At 38.7% G+C, this 6,495-nt stretch overlaps 1 protein-coding gene across 4 annotated transcripts in view; it reads right to left on the bottom strand.

Moving 5' to 3' along the window:
* Positions 1-99, bottom strand: part of cfap251 (cilia and flagella associated protein 251) — a 64,097-nt gene extending 63,998 nt beyond the window's left edge. For all 4 annotated transcript variants that reach the window (XM_069933280.1, XM_069933278.1, XM_069933281.1 and 1 more), the window contains exon 1: positions 4-99. The gene's annotated coding sequence lies outside the window, so the exon portion shown is untranslated. The remainder of the gene's footprint in view (positions 1-3) is intronic.
* Positions 100-6,495: the final 6,396 nt, after the last annotated feature.

Consider the following 6,495-nt stretch of genomic DNA (forward strand, 5'->3'; position numbering starts at 1 on the left):
TACCCAGAGGCTTCACTGGTTCGAGGAACGGCCGCCTCGACAGGGCGAGGAGCCAGGCTCATCGCTGTTGCTAGGATACGGGTAACAACGCAAACTGGCTGCCGCAGGCTGCTCGCATGTGATTGGACGGCACAGACGCCTCGTTGTGACACCGATACATTCGGAGGACAATGAACAGATGTCGCTCCCGGGATCTTTCATCGTTCAGAGATCGGGCAAGGGTCGAGTGGGATGATGGCATGAAGGGGGCAGAGAAGATTTTTCCAAGTTTAGGGTTAAGTATGTAAAAATGTGCTTTCTTCCCTGAAGTCGTTTAAGAGGAATACTGTAGGATCCCGGTGTGTGAGCTAATCCTTTGTGCAATCCAGATTGGTATCTTTTATATATAACTATATAATCTCTATTGTAACTTTTATTGTGGGAGGGGGTTAATACCATGTAATCACTGCAATTTTAAAATATAACTAGGTATTGACTCTGTAAGGGATACTGGAATGTGAGGAGTCAAGCAAGTGCTCATTAGAAATGAAGTATTATGGGTTAAATCAGGGTGAAGGGATGCTGGAATGGGAGGCAGGGTTATAAAAGTATAATAAAATAAGGATCTTCAAAACAGGATAGCAAGTAGATAGCTTTAGCAAGTCTTGGCGAATGATTAATGAGTAAAGAACAAAGACATGATATTTCCTGGCTAACAAGTTTGCAGGAAGACACATAAATTGATAAGAAGTTAGAATCCACGTGGGCAGAATTACCTAATGCTAAACCAATCCAGGAGGCAGAATGTTAGGGGGAAGGTATCTCTGTACTGAAATGAAATGTATAAAAGTTGGGTCAGCCTCAGTATCTGTGTGTATTCCCAGGGTAAGGGGAAGCACCCAACTTTGCATTGTTGTAACAGTAGAATAAAAGTTCTTTGTTCTCAATTTTTGTCTCGAGCAAATTCTGTGAAGGTACTTCTGTTTCTCACAACTCTGTACAATTATAATTACGTGGAAGGAAATTTTTTAATATTCCAAAAAAATTCATCTAGATGAGGCTGAAGGGGATCTTAAAGAGGTTTATAAAGATCACAAAAGGGCATTGACAGGGTAAATAGTTGCAGCACTTTCCCCTCTCGTGGTGAGAGGGGAAACGATTAAAATTAGACCCTACAGACTACTTTTTTCACGCTGAGGGTTTTAGATATGTGGAACCAACCACCGGAGGAAGTGGTACAATTGCGTCGTTCGAAAGATATTGCGACAGTTACATGGATAGGAAGGGTTTAGAAGCAACATACAGAAGCAAACAACGTGGTCAGCACCGATGAGTTGGGCTAAAGGGTCCACTTCTATGTTGTTAAATTCAATAACTCTAACAGATAAATCCGATGCGCTCTAGTATTTGCCAAAGCCCTTTCCTGCTCACGGTGTCGAAGGCTTTGGTGAGGTCAACAAAGGTGATGTAGAGTCCTTTGTTTTGTTCTCTGCACTTTTCTTGGAGCTGTCTGAGGGCAAAGACCATGTCAGTAGTTCCTCTGTTTGCGCGAAAGCCGCACTGTGATTCTGGGAGAATATTCTCGGCGACACTAGGTATTATTCTATTTAGTAGAATCCTAGCGAAGATTTTGCCTGCAATGGAGAGCAACGTGATTCCCCTGTAGTTTGAACAGTCTGATTTCTCGCCTTTGTTTTTGTACAGGGTGATGATGGTGGCATCACGAAGACTCGCCAAGGCAAATAGCGCCTTTGGAAGACTACACAAAAGAGTCTGGAAAAACAACCAACTGAAAAACCTCACAAAGATAAGCGTATACAGAGCCGTTGTCATACCCACACTCCTGTTCGGCTCCAAATCATGGGTCCTCTACCGGCACCACCTACGGCTCCTAGAACGCTTCCACCAGCGTTGTCTCCGCTCCATCCTCAACATCCATTGGAGCGCTTTCATCCCTAACGTCGAAGTACTCGAGATGGCAGAGGTCGACAGCATCGAGTCCACGCTACTGAAGATCCAGCTGCGCTGGATGGGTCACGTCTCCAGAATGGAGGACCATCGCCTTCCCAAGATCGTGTTATATGGCGAGCTCTCCACTGGCCACCGTGACAGAGGTGCACCAAAGAAAAGGTACAAGGACTGCCTAAAGAAATCTCTTGGTGCCTGCCACATTGACCACCGCCAGTGGGCTGATAACGCCTCAAACCGTGCATCTTGGCGCCTCACAGTTTGGCGGGCAGCAACCTCCTTTGAAGAAGACCGCAGAGCCCACCTCACTGACAAAAGGCAAAGGAGGAAAAACCCAACACCCAACCCCAACCAACCAATTTTCCCCTGCAACTGTGTCTGCCTGTCCCGCATCGGACTTGTCAGCCACAAACGAGCCTGCAGCTGACGTGGACTTTTTACCCCCTCCATAAATCTTCGTCCGCGAAGCCAAGCGAAAGAAAAGAACAGATAAATTAAAATCAATGACCTTTCTTCAGAACTGGAAGAATGAGAAAACAAATCGTTTTCTTTCTGAGGAATAACCTGACTGGCAACTTTTCTGCTACGTTAAAAAGTCACTTTTTCCATCCATGGACCCAGTGATAATAACATTCAAGGTCAGGGGTGTTGGGTATCAGCCCGCCCTCTGCTGGACATCATCACACCCACAGCTCTAAGGAACCATTTAAGCTCCAAGCAACCAGTTATGGCAGAAAAGCAAACAATTCTATGAAAGGAGACAAGGACCAGGAGAAACAGTAAGCAAATTCTTGCCATCATTGCACAAACTGGCAGAGCACTGTCATTTAGAGCAGTTTCTAAATCAGACACTGCGAGACAGATTAGTGATGAGGCTGGCAAATCGCCAAGCAAGACAAAAATTATTAGAAATGGATCAAGATGTTACATTATTTATTGCAAACAGAACTGCCTGCAGCTCTGAAATGGCAGATAAAAACTTGGATGTGGGTCAACCAGACCTACTGGTCGGGAGATCTTCCCACCAACAATACTGCTGATGTGGGAAATACAACCACGGACAAGAAAACTCTTTCTTCAAAAATTCTAAATGCAGCCATTGCAAAACAGAAGGACATAGTAAAGCTAAAGGTCAGCTTCCAAAGCGCAGGTGGCCTGCAAATAACCAGGCAGCTAAAGTCAAAACAATTGCAGAGAGAGAGAAGCAACCCAGCAACGATAATGATAACAGCCCAATGGCTGACCTTCAAGCTCCTGAAATTTCAGTTCCTGAGATATTACACATCCAAGGAATAAATGGAGGAAATACAGCAACCTTTATACAGCTAAAAATAAATGGACACCCCCTGAAGATGGAGTTAGACACAGGGGCAGAGGTGTCCTTAATGCAGTTACATGTAAAGGAACGCTTGCTACCATGCCTCCCGGTTAAAAACAACTGAAATAACTCTTAAGATCTGTTACAGGAGACAGAATCAAAGTGGAAAAAGTACAGGTCCAAGTCCAATACAAACAACAGCAACCAAAAACACTCTCTCTCTACATCTTAGATACCCAGAGACCAGCAATCTTTGGAAGAAACTGGCTGTAACACATTCCCCAAGACTGGCTGGAAATCAGTTTAATACTAAATGTAAACATTAATGTCAATACGGAATATCAAGATCTGTATTCAATTAATTACCTTCCTTTAATAAAAAAGATTAAACTAGATTTGATTAGGTGGAAGGACTTACCTTTAGGTTTATTGGGGAGGATTAATACTATAAAAATGAATATTTTTCCTCGGATGCAATATTTATTTCAATCAATTTCTTATTTTTTAAAAAAAAGTTTTTTTAAGGATTTATATAAAACAGTTAGAGAATTTTTATGGAAGGGAAAATTTCCGAGGGTAGCGATGAAAAAGTTGATGTGGGACTTTCAATTTGGAGGTTTGAGATTACCTAATTTTCAATATTATTATGAGGCAGCTCAATTTAAATTTCTTAGTGCATTAATGAATATGGAGGATCCGCCCAGTTGGGCAAAGATAGAACTGGCAGTTATTTTAGAAAAATCTCCACATGAATTTTTGTTTCGATAGAATAAAAATTTGTTACGAATTTATGATGTAGCAATATTGAAACATTTATTGAATCTATGGACGAGTAAACTTGATAAAATGGGGCTTAAAAATAAATGGTCTGGGCGATTGCCACTATATAATAATCAACTTGTTCCTTTTACGGTCTCCAATTTCACTTTGAAACAATGGGAAAGGAAAGGAATAAAAAACTTATCTGATTGTTTTTTTTTAAAAAGGACATTTTTGTTCTTTTGAGGAATTACAAAAGAAATTTGATATTAGTGGAAATTTTGTATTTGTGTATTATCAGTTAAGATCATTTGTAAAACAGATATGTGGTCGGCAAATGACTTTATTGCCCGAAACTAGTTTTGAGAAATATGTACTTTCAATACCAGAAAAGGGGTATATATCTGATTTGTATTGTATTTTACAAGAAAATGAAAGTAAGAAAGATTGGGATAAAGATAAGTTGAAATGGGAAAAAGATTTAGGTTCTACAATAGCTGAAGAAGCTTGGATGGAAATTTGTCAAAACAGTATTCGGAAATTGATTAATGCTAGATTAGCGATGATTAATTATAATTTTATACATCAATTATATTTAACACCAGAAAAATTTAAAAAATTTGGTCTTAGTAAGTCAGACTGTTGTTTTCGTTGTGACCAGACAGCTAGTACTTTTTTACATACTGTCTGGTCCTGTGACCGATTGCAACAGTTTTGGAAAGGTATTCAAACTATATTTAATAGATTATATTATATTTGTGTTGTATTAGATCCTGATATATTTTTATTAGGGAATATGCAATCATTAATTGATTTAGGATTAAATGATTATCAGATTTCTTTTATCTATTTAGCTTTAGCAGTGGCCAAGAAATGTATAGCGTCTACTTGGAAAGATAGAAATATACTAACTTTGGATAGGTGGTATTTAGAGATGAAGTCTTGTTTAATTATGGAAAGGATATCTTTTTCAATTCAAGATAAGATGTCTTTTTATAAATTGAAGTGGACTCCATTTGTTAAGTATATGCAATTAAGTTTGATTTAAGTATGTTCCTAGATGTGATATTTTAGATCTGATAAATTTTTTTTATTGTTTTTATTTGTCATATTTTTCTTTTTCTTTGTGTGTGTTTTTTTTAATACATAATATTGTTAATTTTATTAATTCTTCACTCTTTATTTTGGGGAGGGGAAGGGTGGGTTTTTTTTATATATAGACTTTTTAGTTCTTGTATATGTAGGGGGGGTTAGGTTGAATTAAGTTAGGTTATTAATGTTGTATTGTAATTATATTATTTTATTTTATATCTTTTCTTTAAATGTAATTTTTCTTTTTATTCTTGTGATAAAATCTTTAAATAAAGTTTAAAAAAAACTAAATGTAAACTACACGGACACCTCCCAGCCAGAAATGGACCAAATCCTCAACAACCATGGAGTTGTTTTACAACAAGAACTGGGGAAAATCAAAGGTGTTCAAGCCAACCTGGAATTAAAAGATAAATCAGAACCAAAATTCTTCAAAGCCAGAACAGTCCCATTTGCTAGAAAATAAAAAATTGAGGCTGAATTAAACAGACTAAAATACAGTGATTGGGCAGCGCCCATCGTACCCATATGAAAAGCAAACGGTGAAATTCGCATTTGCGGCAATTACAAAATCACCATCAATCCATCACTCAAAATACCCGACACACAATGCCCAAGGCAGAAGAATTGTTCCAAGCACTAAACGGAGGGCAAAAATTCACAAAACTAGATTTGTCACAAGCCTATCAACAGATAGAATTGGACAAAAAAAAATCAAGGGAATATGTGACAATCAATCCCCATCTGGGACTATTCACCTGTACACACCTGCCTTATAGAATATCAGCAACACCTGTGATTTTTCAAGTAACAATGGACAAATTACTACATGGACTCTCAGTTGGGTGTTACCTAGATGATATCTTCACGGGCCGAAACGACAGTGAATACTTACAAAACCTTGAAAAGGTTTTAACCAGACTACAATAGGTTAATATATGATTACAAAAGGACAAATGTGTCTTTAAGCACCCCTCAGTAACATATATTGGTTTATTATCGATAACGAGGGGATGCGAATTAATCCAGCAGGAACAGAAACCATTCGCAAGGTCCCATACCCAACCAACAAATTGGAATTACAGTCCTTCCTAGGACTTGTTAATCACTACCAAAAACAGATCCCTAATATGTCTACACTATGCCGCCTGCTGAACCAATTACTCAAGAAAGATCAAACATGGTACTGGAACACCGAAACTAAAAACAGTCGATGAACTAAAGGAAATATTAATGTCAACAAATAAGATGCTAGTTACACTAGCCGTGGATGCTTCACTAGTGGGACACAGAAATCACAGAAAAAGGTGAGCAATCAGTTGTGTATGCTTCACGAACATTAACCACAAGCAAACGCAATTACGCCCAACTAGAAAAAG

The sequence above is a fragment of the Narcine bancroftii genome, chromosome 4, assembly GCF_036971445.1.
Source record: "Narcine bancroftii isolate sNarBan1 chromosome 4, sNarBan1.hap1, whole genome shotgun sequence".
Lineage (NCBI taxonomy): Eukaryota > Metazoa > Chordata > Chondrichthyes > Torpediniformes > Narcinidae > Narcine > Narcine bancroftii.